Raw genomic sequence first — 17,584 nt, forward strand, 5'->3', positions numbered from 1 at the left:
GCGAAAGAAGGGGGTGGGCGAGCGCGGCATTGGGCGAGCTCGTCAGCGGAGGATCTCCGAGCGCTCCCCGTCCTTTCCCAGGCCCCCCCTCAAAAAAAACCATTCCCCCCTCGCGCGCACTAAAAAGGCAAAGTGGGGAGTGAAGCGCGCGCGTAGGTGTCTCCGGTCTTGGCTCCCTTTCCCTCAGGGAGTCACTCGCCACCCACGAGGCTTGGCGCTCGCAGGGGTCCCTGCCCGAAGAGACGGGAGTCTTGTGAGGGAAACTTCCTCGTTAAGAGAAAAAGACATGGGAGAAACTCTCTCGCGGGGCAGTTTCTGAGACCCGGCTCCTCTGGGCTTGTTTTTTTTTTTAACGCACGGCGCTGCCTGGGGACTGCGCCCTTCGCCCACCCGAGTTTGAGGTGGCGACTGCGCGCGTTGGAATACGCGGCGGCATTGGCTTTCTAAGGCATCCGCGGCCGCTTCGGGATTGGCTCCCCCTTTTTTTCACCCCCCCCCCCACTTTCAGAGCGACCTTGCGCACCTTCGTCTTCCTCCTCCTCCTCGCCGCCTGCGGGTTGTTGGTGTTTTGTTTTTGTTTTGTTTTTGCTCCGTTTGGCAAAGAGCGTTGGGTCTTCTCGTTTTCCACGTGCCGGGCGACGTCGCTCAGGAAGATGAAACAGAAGCCTTGCTACTCCTGCAATTCAGCCAAGTAAAAAAAAAAAAGGAAAAGAAAAGGTAAGTTGCTCCGGTGGGTTACTACAGAGATGCATGGGGAGGTGGGTGCGGGGGAGGAGGAGGATGAAGAGGGCGGAGGATTTTTACTTTTTAAAACCCGTGCTTGCTTGCAGGTCTCCTTAAATGCTACGATTGTGAAGTAGTGTGATTTTTTTTAATGTTCAGCGTGTCGCTCAACTTAACTGATAGCGAATCCTGCAGAAACTGGGTTCATTGATCGCATTTTACGTCCACGTTTCTGTGTCATTTTTTTAAAAAGATCAACGCCTATTCATAGCCCATTTTATTTTGTCCTCACCCAAAATCCACCCCAAAACAGGATTGCAGGAACTCGTTCCCCCCACCCCACCCCCATCATCATCTATCTGGGTTGCGGTTTTTTTGTTTCTAAGGTTTCTTCAATCTATTTTTTCCAACCTGACTGAAGGTATGTTTGTGTAACCAGACGCAGAGACTTGCTGTCTGATAGAGAATTATCTCAGCCTTTGAATTCAGGAGGTGTGTTTGTTTTTCAGGGTTCAAGCTGAATACTGAAGGAGAAGAAGGTAACAGAAGCCACCTGAAAAGGAGCAACTGAGAAGATTTTTTAAAAACTCCTTGCCTGGAATCCTATTAGATTTTGAAGCAGGTGGGACATGCAGGATTGAAGATGGGTATAAGGAATAAGCGGGAGTTGTGGAGGATTGTTTTGTCATAACAGGGTTTATTCTAATCTTCAGAAAATGCAGTGCGTAATCTTAAATCAATTATTCTTAATACCTGTCACCAAAGTTTGTTAGATCTGAAAGTTTTTGAGAAGTAGCCCCCGCCCCCCAAGATTAACTTCTCAAATGTGGCAAAGTTTAAGTAACTGCTGTTGCTCAATCTGTAAAAAAAATAGAAATGGTGGTAGTTTTATCTAGCTATGCAAAGAGCAAACAAAAGCATTTAATATCTTCAAGGGAATTCCCATTCTTGGGGGTAGGCTGGACCACATGGTAGAAATAAGCAGTTTAAGTATTAAATTTGATTATGAATTCATACATGTTTAAAGCTTTTGACAATGGTTATTTTGTTTGCTTTTTGCAGGATTTTGAAAGGTTAAGTTGTTGCTTTGTTTGCTTGAGCAAAAGTATTATGCGATGAAGATATTCCGGTCTATATAGTTCGAATCAGAGAATCTTAATTATTGCGGGCAGGAAAGATTAGGAAAGATTTTTGGATTCAAGTTGAACTCTATTCCATTAGGAATCTGTTTCCTTTCCCTTTAGATTATTCTTGAAAGCTTTAAAAGAAGATTTGGGAAAGGTAAGACATTGATTAAAATCAAGGTTATTTCCTGTGGCTATTTAGATGTTATTTCTTTAAACATTCTTATGCTTAAGGATATCTTGAAGAAGTTTATATATTAGGAAGGCAAAAACAATAGTTTTATTCTGCTATGGTTATTCAACAAACAAGCAGGATTATTTATTTCATAGTTATTTAAAATTTAAATACTTAAAATATATAATGTTAAAGTTTGTACCTTTATGCACAATGAATCTATACTCTCTATACATAAAATTGTAGCAAAATTAAGGTAAATAAAATACTGTAGCAGCTTCATTGTGTGGCAAAAGTGACATTTTCGGATGTGCTGTAAAGGTTATCTGTTACATTTTGTTCAGCTACAGTTAAGTCTCCTTCATTTATTACTTCTTCACATGGCTGGTTATGTCTGCCAGCAGCAAATGAACTCGCGTATTGAGGTAAAGAATGTGGGCATAATGCCAGTTTAAGCAATGTTAAATGCTATGAATAATATTAGCTATCTAGTCTTCAGCATGCAGTAATTGTGATGAAGCTGCAACCCTGTCTTACTTTCTTGGAAGTTGGCCTGTCAGCTTCGTACTTTGTATGTCTATATTCAGACTATGTATGATAAATCTCACTGACAAATCAATTTCAATCTGTTTGCACAAAAGATTAATGTTAATGCTGCAATTGGAGAGTGCCATCATGATTAAATAGTTTTACAATGATGTTCTCCAAACTGCTTATATGAAATTTTTGATGTATTCTCTCTTTCAATTTTAATACAGTATTTTACATTTATTTACTTTTGGGGGGAAATTGGGTTCCCCCACCCCAGATTAATATTAATAGAAAGTAGGCAATTATGTTGTTAAATAAAATAGTCTAATATGTAGTTGAATTACTGTCCATTTTACGCTTAGTTACTTGAGAGTGACCCCATTGAACTCTATAAAGTTGTTTATGTGATAACATCCATAGAATTTTTTTCATTCAATTCTAATACAGATAAAACATTATACAAAAAATATTTTCTCAACTGCCTGAAATTATGTATATATGGCAATAAATCAGTTTAGCTTCAGTATACCTGACTTAATCTCATAGTACCCACTTCGGCTCTGCAGATAAATTTAAGATGTTGCCTTTAACAATATTCACTGCTAATCTCAGTGGTTATTTTATTTACTAGAATTGCATTTAAGTATTTAATTGATCTCACATTCTACCATCATAACACTAAACACCTGTAATTTATCTCTAAAAATGTTATTAAAACCAATTCTTGTTCCCTATCACCTTAACACAGTTATGAAATGTATCAAGACAACACCAAAATGCATGGAAATTAAAAATACCAGGAGACTGAAAAGTTTAACATTTTAAAGTGAAAGTTAAGGAACTTATATTCACTTGGGCGAACAGTAATAATCTGCGTAGAAAAACTGCACGATCTTATATAGTGAAAGTATTTCACTTTCTGAGGGATAGTCTATCTGATTTCAACAGGAGCTTCTGTATAAAGCATACTGGAATAAATGGAATAATTGACAGCTTGTCTAAACAGTTGTCTGATATGACTATAAATATCTTTATACATTATTTGAGTGAAAGCACCATAAGTCAACTTCATTTTTTCATATTTATTGTTAAACAGTGCAACAACTATTTTCTGTTCACTTCTTAAGGTAAAGAAGTATAACTAATTTTTGTCTTTAAAAATTAAGCAATAATTTCCACTCTGTATGGATCACAATTTTCGGCTATTATCTCAGTTTCTTTGAACGTACTTTCCCCCCCCCCCTTAGAAAGTTAAATGTTTGCTTTTCATATTATTGCCTTTTCAATCCTCAAGGCATATGTTAAACATGAAAAAGGATAGATATTGCAATAATAAGATTTTTAACTATTCCCTTTACATGGAAGTAACTCAAAAGAATTTGTTTCCAACCAGGCATGTGATTGCTATTATAATTATTGTTCATTCTATACTTTAATAACAATTCTAAAAAAAAGATTTTAATCTATGCTGTGTTTGTTTGTTTGGTTGCAATGTAAAGAAGTTAACTACTGTATACTAATGTGTTTGGCTGGTTGGTTTGTGGGAAGTGGGGTCCTCTCTTTTGCGAAATTCCCTGGATTATGTTGTCATCAAAACTCAGATGCTCCACTGAGCAGATAACTAACAACTAATTTTGGAGCATCAAAAGATAAATGTGATACCTGTTTTGATTCATGTTCTTGACTTTTCTGTATGCATCATTTACCTGCCAACAATTTGTGGCTTACACACATGGTAGGATGTATTAATTAAATGAGAGGTATAGATTTGCTTAAACCAAGGGATCTGTTTAATACATTAGTATTATCATTTTGTAGTTTATAGCAAACTCTTACATTGAAAGTTGCAATGGAACATGTAGAAAAAGAGAGTAAATGCAGTACCTAATATTTGTCTCTTAGAAGTTAGGAAAAGATCCCTCCTCCCTTTTAATCCATTATTATATTGGCTGGGTTCTGTATAGAATTATATATACTTTATAGAAACCATGTATTTTATGCTTTATTAGTATTATATACCTAATTTTATTTCAAGCAATAGATGTAAAAAGACTAATATCAGAGCATGTCGGGTCTTCTGCTTGTTGTGGATTAAAGTGTTTTACAGTACTTTAATGTATTTGCCAATACATTAAAATTGTGCTGTGATCTTTTAATTCACATTCCAGAAATATATGTGAATAAAGGGTGGATCTTCTAGCTTCCCACACTCACCTCAGCTATGCAGTCTTTGGTTGGAATTTATTTCAGACCAAGACATGCGTTTTATTAATCATATCTTTCATAATCCCACTAAAAGCCATTCAAAGTTTTTGTCCTCCTTAAAGTCAGACATGGTTAATCACACCTAAATAGTAACTTCCATTTATTTATACATACTTCAACTCTGTCTCTGTAATCAGATGTAATATATTGGTTTCCTGCTGGTACCGTACTTGTGATTGAATATTTCTAAACACTCATTTTCACAACCCATTTATTATCAGGGTTTTTTATGTAAAAGAGTTTAAAATTGCCATGCATATAAGCAGATTTTTCTGCTTAATTAAGAAAAAAATCATTTTTTTAAAAAAAAATATCACACTTACCATGGATTGAAACCTTTATCTTTATTATGATGTAAGAAGAGCTAAAGTCACCATGAAAATGAGTGGCATTAATTTTTTATGATAATTTTTTAGCTTTTGCAAAGATCAAGTGGGTTTAGCAATTTAGGAATCACTTGCTTAGTTAATTCATACTGAGGGATCAAATGTATTAAAAGTGTTGCTATGAAGTCCAATGCATATAAAATTTCAGGTTCAGGGAAGTTTCCTCCAGATAATTATGTATCACCATGCAGTCTTGAACAAGAAAGTAAAATGTAACGTCAGAATTAATATAGTTTAAATAATAATTGTCTCAGAGGAGCAATATATTGCATATATTTTAAAATCCAGAAGCAAGTTTTTCTTTTTCAATCTACCTAATAATAAACAGGAACAGTTCATTTTCCAAAATTGATATTTCCTGCTGCTCTTGTTCTATAGCTTCTTCTACTACTTCCATAGGTATTTGATGTCCAGTTTAGATGTGCATTATCAAGACTTGATAAATTTAAAACTCCTGAAGTTGAGGGAAAGATTTAGGGAGTAGGGTTTAGTCATTGTTGAAAAGAGATCCTCAGAAAACAGCTTGTGCACATTTATTTTAAATGTTTATTTTTAAAAAATGCTTCCTAGGTAACATCAATGGTTGTATAACTAAAGCATGACATTTACTTTTCTGCATAAATGAACTGTTTCAGAAATAGCTGAAATAATTATGAAATTTCACAAAAGTTACAATCAATATAATCTGAAATAATACCATCCAAAACAATTACTTCTTGCTGCAATATAATGTTAAATCCATCAGGACTTAATCAAACATTCCTACTTAATATTTTTTCTATTTGCTCCGTGTATAACATTTACATTCTTCTGCTCTTGCTATATTAAAAATATATCTCTTCAGTGCCAAAAATATCCTTTCTTAATTTATAACTACTGGTGTGATATTTCAAAAGTGTAATGTATTAGTAATAAATTAGTATAAGAAAACTATAGGAATAAGCAGCTGGAAAGTGAGTGTTAAATTGAGTTTAGATTTCTGGCTCTAGTTTGTGACAAATGGTGCCTTATAAACCCTACCTATTTATTTAAATACTGTAAGTTGTGGCAGTTAAGAAGATGAAAACTGCAGTATTTTTATCCTAAAAGACTCCTGATGCAAACTCAATATTTTATGATGGTTTTCTTAGATGATGTTGCTCAAAATCTGTATGATAACTTTAATATCCATTCTTATTTAGATTTAAAAATTATATTTTATTGAGTTATGATTTACTACTTTTATTATATGTGAAACATAGCATTCAAAATGGAATTAATGTTATATTTATCATGGTAGAATTTTAAATTCTCAGCTAGAGATAGCACTATTTTTTGTAATAATGACCCCCCCCCCAATCTATACAATATTTTGTTTTGAGTATTGAAAAATCTGGAATTTCATAAGTAGCTTTGATGTGAGTTTATTCAGATAGAACTTCATATAGATATATAAGCCTGCCACTGTTGAACCTATAACAAATGAAAAACTTTGCCACATAATAACATGTAAATATGTATTAACAGTACAAATAGATATTTAAGAAATATTTTTCTCCCTGGTTCCAATCAAGGATAGGTGGATATAACTTGATTTTCATGAAATAGGAATGTCTGTTTGTTTTTTCTGTTGAAATAAATATGTGCACAGAATTCTCACCTAATGTTTTATGGAACGAGTGCATTCCACTAGATGTTTTTATTAAGGTGGCTATAATGTTCATTCAGTAAATGTAGTAAATATAAAAATGGCAAAGTGTATAAGAAATACTTATTGATCAGAGTCTTTAAAAGTCTGCTTGGTTTTTTTCTTTTTAATAGTAGCTTTCTTTTCTATCTATATGTTGTTGAGAGAACATCTTTCAGTTTTAATTGATACATATTTTTAGATTAGATGTTTTTCTCAAAAAATTAGACAGATATTAAGCCCAAATTCCAAAATCAGTTTCAAATTGTTATTATTTTTCTTAGATAGTAATATGAAGTGTGCTTCGATATATGCGCTGAATTCTTTTTCTCACATACTGGTAATAAATACATACTTAAACAAAGTAGGAAGTGTGTTTTTTGTATAGAAGGTTGCTATTAGGTGCAGTAATATTATTCACAAAGTAATGAATTCATGTTTTATATCCTCATATTTATTGTTTAAATAAATATTTATTTAATATATGAATATATCATCATAGCGGCATTTTATTTTGTGTTATTCTCTGCTTCTAAATTGAAACCTCTTTTGCTCACATTTTAAAAAGAAGGATGAGAACAATATCCAGTTGATAAGGTGTTTACAAAGCCTCTGTGATAGGGAAAAAATATATACTTTTTTAGTCTCTTATTTTTATTTCAAAACTCTATTGCCCAAAAGGGTAGTTTTGTTGAATGAATGTTGGAAAATGTGTTGTTCAATATCTTTTAATTTCCCTTTTTTAAATAATCCAAAGAATATGGAATTTTGCAACACAGTTTTCCTAAGGGAAGTGGATTCCAAATATATTTCCAGTTAAAGAAAACGGAAACTCCTTATATTACTATTATGTGACGACTTGCATTAAGTTGATTTCTCAAAAAAAAAATCCATTCATACATATGGCACACATAAGCCAATTGCTCATAGGTTACTATACTAGCAAAAATGTGTGGGTGTTAAGTTTAGTATTGTCTAGTTCTAAATACCACATACACTCACACTGCACATTTCCTGAGTAACAAAAATTACCAATGAGCAAGATGTAGTCATGTGATTTTTAAAAAATTGGACTAGGAGTGTGGGGCACATGAGTTCAAATGCCCATGAAGTCATGAAATATATAGGATGATTTTGGTTACTCTATTTCAATGTAGCCTAACCCATAGTTAAATGGCAAGATATGTATATTGCTTGGAGAAAAAACAGGATGCAAATGTAATAAATAATAGGAAACATTAGTAAGCAGGCCCAAAAGATAACATGTTTTTTGGATGAAGGATAAATAAGTGGGGGAAAGATTCTGAAACAGTATTCAGGGCAATCTGAATAGGATTATAATGGGAAATATATTTTCTTGAATAAGATAATAGGAGAAGGAGTGTTATGTGTGTTTCCTGAATTGAATTATTTATAAAATAATAAAGGCGGGGTATTTTTCAAGAGTCTCTACCCATCCAATTGCATTCAGCAGATTGGGCAGAATCTCCTCATTCAAAGAGTGTTGATTGGTAGACAGGTCTTCTCTGCTGTAGTCCCGGCTTTGCAAAATATTCATCTCTCCAAGATTAGTATGGTCCCAACCTTGTTGGCTTTCATAAAGCTTTAAAAACTTGGCTGTGTACCCAAGCCTGGGCCTGTCAATGTGTTAAGGACCCTGTTTCTTATTAGTTGGTTAAAACAATTGCTGTTTTTTAATTGTCTTAACTGTTTTATAGTTTTAGAATTGTAAGTCCCAGAGTAACCTGGCTGAGTTGGACAGCTATAGAAAATGAACAAACGAACGAACAAATAAATGAATGGACGAACAAACGAACGAATGAATGAATGAATGAATGAATGACACAAACCTTAAAGCAATCTTGAAAGACTGTAAGATACTTGGTATTATTATTCACTGTTTTCCAGATGGAAGGAATTGGGGTAACATGATTATTTTTTACAGCAATAACAGATCTTGGTGCAATATGACCATTTTAGGAATGAACATTGTGATCCTTAAAGAGAATTAGCTGTTTGCATATTTTAAATTGGCAAAGACAACCCCAGCAGGACTGGGAAATGAGCAAGGAAAAGTATCTTACTCACCTGACCTTTCAACCTTGCTCATCCTTAGCAAGTTTTTACTAAAAGGTAGCCATAGGCAGAAACTGCTTGTACAGTTCTCCTTTTTGTTCTGAGTTTTCTTTGTTCTCAAGAGTCTGTTATCTAGTGTATGTTTACTTATATCAGGATGTAACTGACTAAAGTACAAAGAAGGAAACTGGAAAGTAGCATGTTATAATAAAGTTTTGGAACTTCCTAATTTTACAGCATTTATAACATCCAAAATAATACTGAAAAGGGCAGAAGTTAATAAAATTATTAGTTTTAAAAAGTAGTTAATAAAAATGTAATTTCCCCCAAAAACTGATCCTCGTACCAAAATAACAAAACAAGCAGAAATAAATTACTTCTTTCTACTTTTTTTAAAATTAGCAAAACAGGATATTGTCAACATTGTGAGACTTTTTAAAAAAAATCAAGATGCTCAGTTAAGATTTGTTTAATATGAAATAGGACAGAAAGAGTGAAACAGAAGTTTCAACAGAAGTGCAATTCTAAAGTATATGAATTATGTAGTCTTTTAATTTTATATTTTCACAGAGATACGGGTCTGCTTTGCATAGCATTAAAATATATATTTAGAGTACTTAGAAATTAGAATTGTAGGGCATGTAAATTGATGTAGAACTACAAAAGTTATTGAGAGTGAATTATCCCCCAAAGGCAGCACTAACTTTCTCTTCCTTATTATAAGGACATTGTTCACCAAGATTTCTTTTTCACAAGTAATTTCCTGAATGCATTACCTTGAGGGTTATTTTAACATATGAACCTTCCCTAACCTTTGGTTGCTTTTCTGATTGTTATTGTACTGTTGCTGATGTTACGGCTTAAATAAATAATTTTTAAAAAGATATGCAGAACTTCAAAACAGAAGTATTTTCAGCTTAGGTTGAAGACATGCATAATATTGGTACATTTTATCATTAAAGTCTAAGAAAAATTAAGCATATAATGATGCAAGATGGCATTGGCCTATCAAGAATCTATTGTTGCCTTGATATGCAACATCAGAAAAAGAGTAATAGAATGTATTTTTTCCTCTGAACAACATTTTCTTTTAATGTGGGTAGTTTCAATTCAATCTGGACTGGTTTTCTTTTTTAAAGTTATTACATTGTCTCCAGACACATGAAAATTTTGTATGAGAGTTTCTTGAGTAAATGCACTTCTGTCTAAAAGACTGAACACTTTTAACCTTTTCAGTTCAAATTAACATTCAGTTTTACAAAATAGAATCACAAGTGCTTTCATTCCCTTATAATAATTTTTATATTCTTTAAAATTAAGCTCTAGCATTTATCTTGGTGTGGATGTGCATGTGGGTATATTTCTGTTATGATATATAAGCAATAAGAAATATAAATTATTCCATTTTCTGCCTTACCCCAACCAACATTAAGTATGAACCAACTTATGATTTCAGGTTAATTAGTGAACCTGATGAGAAAGAACACTATCTATTTTCAAATATAGAATGAATGTAGTTGAGTAAATTCATGTGTCTGAGTCCAAAGAGAACTCAGAATGTGTTGAGTATGGTCATTATATGGGTGGTTCAGAAATCAATAAGTTATGCTCAGCAACAGCTTGTGGAATTCACGTTTTGTCTGTCACCTTCATTCATTCATTTCTCAGTATATTCTTCATATATGTCTGTCAGCCTTTTCTCAGGCTTCCGCAAATTCTTTCCTCTTTGCCTTTTTATAATTATGTGTGACTTTTCTTCTACAGTGTAAGTGTAGTAATCTTTTTAGGAAACAGCAAGGAGTCTGTAATTTGCTGCGAGTCAAAATGCCCTTTAACAAAGTTATTAAAGATCAAGGGTTATCACATCCTTTTATCTTTGCAAATTAGATGATATCTTCTATTGGAACAACTGGTTTTTAAAATACTGGAAGTGAGCACTGTCTGTGCTCTGTCTTCTCTTTTAAGTATCTTTTTGCAAATAAAATTTTCATTTAAGCTCTATTTATGTATAGTGGGCTTTTTAGTTGTTTTCCATAATGTTACTTAACTTTCAAGATTAACTAGTTACATTCTATAATCCTAAAAATCTTAAATTTGTCCTTTACTGTTCATGATTAAAAGGTATATCTGGAAATCATTATTGACCTTTACCCCTCTCTCACTTACTGCAAATATGTTAATTTATATGTCAAGTATTTTTACCAGGAATAAAATATAATTGTGTGTGTGTGTGTGTGTGTGTGTGTGTGTGTGTACTTGCAAGCTAAGCAGATGGTGAAATTCCCAAAGGAAAATTAGTATTTAGTTTCAGCAATAGTTTAATTAGAACTACCTGATTAAAAGTTGATTTTTTTCTCAAATTGTTACCAAGTTTCAGTATTATTGGTAATAATTTTAAAATCTCTATGTACCTAAATATAAACAAACAATTTATTTTTAGCATATCTCCTTATCAAAACTCAGTTTTCCTGAATGATGCAACTTTACACTTGAAAATAGAGTTCAATTACCTTTGTGTTCACGTGCTAATGAAGCAGAAAGTTACTTGAGGGAGTCTCTTTTCACTGCAAATGCCTGTTTGGTTATGCACAAGCTGCTTTCTTAAGTTTCCTCTTGTATCTCTTTTCTACATTCAAATGATGGCTTTAATAGGTGCAACCAGTGGCAAATCTTCCTTCTTGGAAACCAGTCTTTTCGCCTTCTTCAGCTCAGCAGGAATAAGTAGTGGCCTATAATTAGTGGAGCCATCCATCTTAGCATTTGTCTTAAATCAATGTCTTTCCTTTCTATATTCCTCTTTTCCAGTTAACTAGCCTCACAGTATAATCATGGCCCAACAGTTGAATAACCAATGCATTATAAACTATGTAAATAAAAAAGATATTTCTAATATCTCACACATTATGACAAAATAATAAAGGAATGTTATTTGGAGTTTGTGGACAATTGTCCAAGCACAAAATATTCCTAGTTTAAGCCAACTAGGAGATGATTTCACAAAGGATAGCAAAAATTAGTTTAATTACTAATATGAATCTTCACACACACCCAAAATTATTAGTTCACAAGTTTGAAATCCTTTTTCAAAACATTATGAAAGAACTATGAATCACTAACTGGCTTCAGAAGAAGAAGCATTTGTGAATAAATTCACAGCTCTTACCCCAAAGGATGTGCATACTGGCTCCATATTAAGATAAAATGAGTAACAGTGATCAGAAATTGGCTAATGGTACCAAAGCAGTGTGATTAAACAGTAGCAAAGGTCTCCCAGGAGGGCATAAAAATGAAACATATTCTTTGTGTGAAACAGAAAAACTATTGGGACAAATCCCGCCCCCCCTTTTCATATATTTTCTGATGAAGTTTAAACTAATTGTGTTTAGGCAAGAAATAAATTATAGAGTTGTAGAGGATAAATCAGTGAAAATATTGATTTAATGCTTTATACAGTCTAATCCTTGCAAAATGAGATGTACAATAAAGCAGTTTTTAACTTAAATGAAAAGCAAGGGAAGGCAACAGAAATAATATTACAGTGGTATAGAAAATGTCGGTATGAATGTTATGAGAAAAGGGGAGGGCCTAAAGTCTTTAAGAAAACCTTATAAACCAAGGGTATCAAACTTGTGATAAAACGTGGTCACATGATGTATCACAACTTTTTCCCCTTCGCTAAACTGGGGTGGGCGTGGCCAGGGCGTGATGCACCCAGCCTTTGGGCTCCCAGTTGGACATCCTTATTATAAACAACAAGAAGAAGATTTTTGAATAGTGCATAAATCAGGTGTGGAATTCATTTCAGAATCTCCATAGGGTATCAACAGGCCCAATTATAAAGGGAACTTTGTTTTCTGTTTTCTCATCCTGCCAAAGATTTTCTACAAATCAAAAAGTTCATGTATATTCTCCAAAGTCATTCCAATATGCAGGGAATACAGTAAATTTGATGAAAATATATGGAGGAAAAAATTAAAGTAATGTGATGATTCAGAATTCAACTACACATTATTCAGAGAAAAAAACCACTCACAAAAATGTTTGTATATGAAAGGAGATATGATAAAAAATATAATTTTAGATTCACTACCTCTGGCATGGTAATAGTATCAATTTTTTCCCCATTCACAACTCCTGAGAGTTAAATTAAAAAATTGGAATATGAGAATGTGCTATTTCAGTTCTGGTCTCCAAACAACCCTTCTGAGTTCTCCAACTGTTGAAACAATTCTTGGCATTTTTTTGTATATTCTAACATAGGAGTCTCCAAACTTGGCAACTTTAAGACTTGTGGATTTCAACTCCCAGAATTCCTCAGCCGGCCATGCCTGTTCTAACATTAGATACATTGCTGTTTTGGGGCTTGAGATTGGACTGCTCTTTTCTTGTTTTTCACCAAATATTTTATAAGAACCAATCCTATTTCACTTTTATTTATTCTAGATGCATTGTTGAGAAAAAGCAAGCAGATATTTTGGGCAGAAGAAGGCTGCCCATAGTAGCATGTTTGCTGTTTTTAGAAAAGCGAGTGAGGGCTCGGTTGCCCAATAGTGGTTTATTGTGTTTAATGTGAGTATGTATGAAAATGTTTGTAGGAGTATGCTACTTTGATTCCAATACAAGATTTCCAATGCTGCTCAGGTACACATTTATCAAAATAATTAGTACTGTACACTGTTGACTTTTTGAACAGTGGGATGGATGCGTTTTGCTTATGCTCTTGCATCTTTTTGTATACAGAATATAGAGAATAACAGAATTGGAAAGGACATTGATATCTTCTGGTCCAACCCTATACTTTATACCATTCCAGAAAAATGGCTGCCCAATCTTTCCTTAAAAACCTCCAGTAATGGAACAACTTCTGAAGGCAATCTATTTCAGTGATCATTTGTTCTTCCTGATAGGAAATTTCTACTTAATTCTAGCTTGGATCTCTCTTTGTTATACTTTCATATGTTACTTCTTGTCTTGTCCTTGGGTGCTTTGGAGAATAGGTTGACCTCCATCTCTCTATGATAGCCTCTCAAATATTGGAAAACTGCTATCATGTCTCCACTAATCCTTCTCTTCCTTAGACTAGACATTCCAATTTCCCACAACCATTCTTCATACAGTTTAGTCTCTAGCCCTTAATCAACTTCATTGCTCCTCTCTGCATGCTTTCTAGAGTCTCAGCATCTTTTTTGTTTCTTGGTGACCAAAACTGGAGGCAATATTCCAAGTTCCTTCTGGATCTTGAGCCTATCTTCTAAAGTGTTGTCTACTTCCCTCATCTTGGTATCATCTACAAATTTGATGTTCCCCTTCTATTCCTTTATTTAAATTATTTACGAAGATGTTGAAGAGTACTGGCCTAAGAAATAAACTCGTAGTACCCCACTGTATGCTTCCCTCCATGTCAATTTAGTTCCATTGATGACTATATGTTGAGTGTGGTTAGTCAGCCAATTATGAATCTATCTGATGGTGATGCTGTCTATTCCATATTTTTCTATCTTACCAAAAAAAATAGGTTATGGTCTTTTTTGTTGAATGCCTTACTGAAGTCCAAGTCGTATAGCATTTTACTGATCCGCTAATTTAGTCAAAGAATTCAATAGGATTTGTCTGGCATGATCTGTTTTTGAAAAACTCACATTGGTTTCTAGTAATAGCTTTGCTTCTTTCTAAGTGTTCACAGATCTGTTGTTTGATTATCTTTTCCAAGATCTTCCAAAGTATTAATGTCAGACTGATTGGTCTCTAGTTTCCTGAGTCTGTTTGCCCCGCCCCCTTTTTTTTTTCCAAAAAAAAAAAGATTGGAACCATATCAGTTTTTTTTCCAGTCCTCTGGTAGTTCCCAGTTCTCCAGGACTTTTGAAAGATATGATTCAGTGGTTCCCAGATCATATTTGCCAGGTTCTTCAGAACCCTGAGATTAATCCATCTGGTTCTGGTGATATAAACTCCTTTAGAGTGATAGGTGTTGTCTTATCATTTTCTTGCCTATTTTGACTTGTATCCTTGATCTTTTATGGTACTATTCTTGTTAGGTTAGATCAGGGGTGTGAAAGTCAAGGTCCGCAGGCTAAATTCAGCCCATGGGGTGCTTAGATCTGGCCCATAGGGTCACCCTGGAAACAGTGAAGGACTGGCTCATGGTTCCTTGGCCACCAAAAACAGAGCTTGGGAGAACCATATGCAGCCCTCCCAAGCTCCGTTTTCACTGGAAGAGTGCTGCAGGAGGCCATCTCAGCCAAAAACGGAGCCTGGGAGGGGTGTCCTTGCTACAAGTGATGTTAAAATGGCCACGCCCACCCCAGCCCCCAAGGTCAAGCACAACTCTGATGTGGCCCTCAATGAAATCAAGTTTGACACCCCTCGGTTAGATTATTTTTTCCCTTTGTATAAAGACTGATACAAAGAATGAATTAAACAGTTCCACTTTCTCCTGATGCCAGCTTCCTCCTTGGCATTAGTGGACCAATCATTTCCTTAACATTTTTCTTGGTTTCTTTTTATATGTTGAAAGAAACGTTGTTGTTGTTATTATTTTTGACATTCATTGCAAATCTTAGGTTTTTTGAGACTTAGCTTCCCTAACTTCATCTTTGCAGATTTGGTCTATTAGCTGGTATTCTGCCTTAATTATGTATTCTCTTTCCATATTTTATACTTGTCATTTTTGTCTGTATCAATGAGTGCCTCAATGCAGCCATGCTGGTTTTACCTGGGGTCTCTTATTTTTCTTTCTCAGTGATATTGTGCTGTTATTTGTAAGGATAAGAAACACCTGCAATCTTTCCTTAACCCCCCCCCCCCTTGTGTGTGGAGGGGGCTTTTCACTTAGCTATGTGTCCTGTTGGAAAATTATTCTTGGTAATTTCCATTTTAGTTTGCACCTAGCACACTCCCAGTTAATCCCTAAATCCAGATTGGAACATACACACCTGCCTCTCAATTCAGCTAGCAAAAATACACTCTAATATCTGTTTAATAAAGACCAGTACACTATAAGACTTTTAACTGGCAAAACAGGACAAAAACAGGCACAAAACCCAGAAGAACAGGCGTGAATTTATATCTTTATATATCAAAAGGCACAGAATTTTCAAGAACCAATTAAAATAATCTTGGGGATAGTTAGTGTAGACAGCGCTAAAGACATTGGCTGTGGTTGTTCCAACTTTCATCCTCTTACTTGCATATTAAGCACGGTGGTGGGTTCCTACAGGTTTGGACTGGTTTAGCCAAACTGGTAATGGTTTGGCAGCCTGGGTCACTGGAACCAGCAGGGACCCAGTCCTGCCAAGCCCCTGAACTGATTTTCCTGCCAAGCCCCTGAACTGATTGTCCTGGCAGCGCCATAGGCGCTGGCATCTTGTTTTTGGCTTCTGCAAATGCACAGAACAATTTTTATTGTACTGCACATGCACATGCTGCACACACACGAGTGAACCGGTTAAGCAGCAAAACAGAGGTAGAAAGTAGAACATCAGGTGAGCCTTTTATCTCTTCAATATTGTGAAATAAATAATTTGGGGATCAGGGATGATGTATCCAATGCGTGCAACCAGCATCAGGAAGAAACAGCATAGTTGCTTTTGATTGGCCTGCATGGAGCAGACATGTTTCCAAAAAAAGCAATACACACAGAAAACCACACAAGAAGATTTTAAAACCCTTATTATGGAGATGTGCTAATTGAAAGGAATGTTTAAAAGACTTTAGCTACTCTGTCTATAATCTCTTGGCTGAGTGATCCAGAAGATTTATTTAGATGAATAGGAAAAAGTAGAATCTGTTCTTGAGGGAGGGACATTTTTGATAAAGTTCATTTAAACAGGGTTTTTTTCAGAGTAGCACTTATTTATTTATTTATTCAATTTATTTATTTATTACAATTATATGCTACCCATCTTGTGGTTCGAGGTTATTCTGTTTGTCTGGGTTGTTTTCCTCCCTATGGGCTTCATTTTAATATTTTCATTTTAAAAATCATATTCTTGGCTAAATTATCTGTAAATTAGGTGATGAGTAGCACTCAGTACCACCTTAGCTGCAGTTCCCCTAATCTACACTTGTGGCCAAGAATGAACAATAAGGCAGCAGCGAGTGATCTCAAATTCTCATAGATAAGAAGGCCTGAAGCTGGAATGTCAGGAACCAGCATTGCTCAGACCAGACAGAACTGTTATATAAACATAAATGAGATATGTTCCACTCTCATGTCTGGGGAAAGAATAGCCAAACCTCTGTTGATCAAAAAGTGAGGGGAAAGAGGCTTTAATATTTAACTCTATGTCTGACTTACATCATAGAATTTGATTTCTGTGTTTGAAAGTCCTTAAAATTTCAGCTTCATCTATTTTGTATGCAACCCCTCCAAGACGGAGTGGCTGTGGGTACCGGCTCCCCGGTTCAGCCAATTAATTCCATCATTGGCCATCGGGGGCATTCAACTTGCCCCCGTGGAGCGGGCGCGCAATTTGGGCGTCCTCCTGGATGCCCGGCTGTCCATGGATGACCATGTGACAGCCGTGGCAAGGGGGGCGTTCCACCAGGTTCGCCTGGTGCGCCAATTGCGCCCCCTACTGGACCGGGACGCCTTACGCATAGTCACTCATGCGCTGGTGACGTCTCGCTTGGACTACTG

At 35.1% G+C, this 17,584-nt stretch overlaps 1 protein-coding gene across 2 annotated transcripts in view; it reads left to right on the forward strand.

Moving 5' to 3' along the window:
* Window positions 1–1,230: 1,230 nt before the first annotated feature.
* The window catches only part of PRDM1 (PR/SET domain 1), a 123,894-nt gene continuing 107,540 nt past the window's right edge, over window positions 1,231–17,584 (forward strand). For both annotated transcript variants that reach the window (XM_081940293.1, XM_081940294.1), the window contains exons 1-2: window positions 1,231–1,345; window positions 1,968–2,004. The gene's annotated coding sequence lies outside the window, so the exon portion shown is untranslated. The remainder of the gene's footprint in view (window positions 1,346–1,967; window positions 2,005–17,584) is intronic.

The sequence above is a fragment of the Natrix helvetica genome (assembly GCF_964273705.1).
Source record: "Natrix helvetica genome assembly, chromosome: 2".
NCBI classification, from domain to species: Eukaryota; Metazoa; Chordata; class Lepidosauria; order Squamata; family Natricidae; genus Natrix; species Natrix helvetica.